Source organism: Propithecus coquereli, unplaced genomic scaffold, assembly GCF_000956105.1.
Source record: "Propithecus coquereli isolate 6110/MARCELLA unplaced genomic scaffold, Pcoq_1.0 Scaffold437, whole genome shotgun sequence".
Lineage (NCBI taxonomy): Eukaryota > Metazoa > Chordata > Mammalia > Primates > Indriidae > Propithecus > Propithecus coquereli.
The window spans coordinates 811,387-813,522 of NW_012150141.1; the positions used below are offsets into that span (position 1 = coordinate 811,387).

The 2,136-nt window shown below is 35.1% G+C and overlaps 1 protein-coding gene across 1 annotated transcript in view; it reads right to left on the reverse strand.

Annotated features, from left to right (window-relative positions):
• The window catches only part of ADGRL3 (adhesion G protein-coupled receptor L3), a gene marked incomplete at its 5' end in the record, with an annotated part of 558,279 nt that overhangs the window by 476,563 nt on the left and 79,580 nt on the right, over positions 1-2,136 (reverse strand). The gene's annotated exons all lie outside the window — the stretch shown is intronic.

Genomic DNA, 2,136 nt, shown 5'->3' on the forward strand with positions numbered 1-2,136 from the left:
ATAGTAAAAGATCATGAGAGAAGGAACAAAGCTAATTACCACAGTTAGCCTAGGAGATGGGATAATAATGGAACTACCAACGTAAATGGAGATATTGCTAGGGCGTGCCTGTAATCCATTGCTCCATTCATTTAATCATGTAGTAAGTATTTATTTAGCATTCAGAATTATTTAGGCCTGCAAGGTGGCTTAGTGAAGGAAAAATAAGGGCAACAATTCAAAAAAAAAAACTAAAGAACGAAACAAAAAAATCCCCAAAAAAAAAAGGAAACAAAAAACCTTCAAGGGAACCAACCCTCCCCTCCTTGAAAAAAAACAACCAACCCCCCGGCCAAAAAAAAACCCCAAAAGCAACTTGGCCAAAATCAACGAACCAACTTGGGAACGAAAATTACAACCTAACCCATATTTTCTTTCCTGGGTATTTGGCTAGCCAGTTGTGGCTGATTTCTTAAGCTGAGACGTAAACATGATTTCTATGAGACTTTTTTGGCCATTTGCACACCTTAGCAGTAATGAGAAAAACAGAGTGAAAACAAGAGAGTGAGTTATAAAGGGGGTAAGAAAAAAAAGGAGGAGAGAGTGAGAGGAAGAGGGGAAAACACGTAGCTCTCTGCGTCTCTGATGTTTCTACAGTTCTTTGTCCCAGGACATGAACTCAGCTGACAACACAATGTTCTTGCAAAAATTTTTCTTTTTCAATCAAGCTATTTTTTTACTGAGTTATTACTTGCAATAAAAAGACTTATTAAAATCAAAATGACATGAATAAATTACATATGTGAAATTTGGATAGTGTCAATAGTGAAAAAAATTACTTCTTTTAAGAAACATTAGTTAGAAAGTTAGTGTGGCTGAAATATTACATGTGTGTATAAACACTATAAGAATGTCATGCCCAATTCAGTTCAGAAAACTGGGTAATATACTGCTGCAATCTATACAGTGCACCAAAATCCAAGTAAAATATAATAATCTTGAAGTCTTGATTTCACAGAAGTAGTTTTTCGCATTTAAACAAGGTGGGTATGCAAAATACATAGATGAAGAGATCTGTTATATTGCTCTCACTTTTGGGTCTTGAAAATGGTAGTACTGGAGGCATTTGCCCAAAGACTGGCAGGAATTCTGTCAATGACTTAGCATAGTACTTGATGGGAAATTTAGAATGTTTAGATAGAATTAATTAGAATTAGTCTTTATAGACATCATGCCAACACATGGATACAATTAGGACACATGTTCACTGAAATGACTTTGATTCTGGCAGTAGGCATTATAATTTTTGGATGAATCCAAATTACTTGGACTTCTTTAAAAACAGAGAAAAAACATATCGTGCAACTTGAGATACTAATAATTGATGGCCCCAAATAAACAAGATGAAAAGATTTTGTTGTTCAACTAAAAATACATGTCCACAAAGTAATGATGACAGCATAAAAAATCTCATTACATCACCATGAAGATAAACATTACCCCTACTAATTTGTAATAGTGTCAGCATCGATCATCTGTGTATGTTACAAGTTGTGCTCTCAGAAAATGAAAATAAATCTATTCTATCTCCATAGTACTTTTAAGCCAAAGAGGTTCCCGAAGAGTCTCCATTTATATAAGTTAAATTTCACTAATTCTCACTTTGCTCATCTGCGAAGCATATCATTCTCACCAAAGTCTCACTTGAATCCTCAGCATGGATTTGTAAGCCTAGTGCTTCAGCAAGATTTCACATTCTGGAGACGGGGACACTCTCAAGCAAGCAGAGTTGTATTTGCTTTGTAGAAATAGGTGCTATGTAAACAGAAAGCACCACTACCCTTCTGTGGAAACGCTTAGTCTCTGGAGGTTTTATATACTATCACTGAGAACAAAGACCAATTTTATTTAGTGCTAAGATTATTAAACAGGACTGTCCCTAAGCGATATTTTGAAGTAGAAAAAGTTGAGTTTTGGCAAAGCAGTTCCTAATATCTTTACAGCCATTTCCTTGAGAAATGAACACTGCCTTCAAAACTCGAAAAAGAAAAAATTAGAGAGAAAAAAAAAAAAAGAATCATCTTTTCTGCAAGAGAAAAGGACCAACCATCTTTCATGCTAGGGTACCATACCAGAACTTTCTAAGTAGGGAGGTTA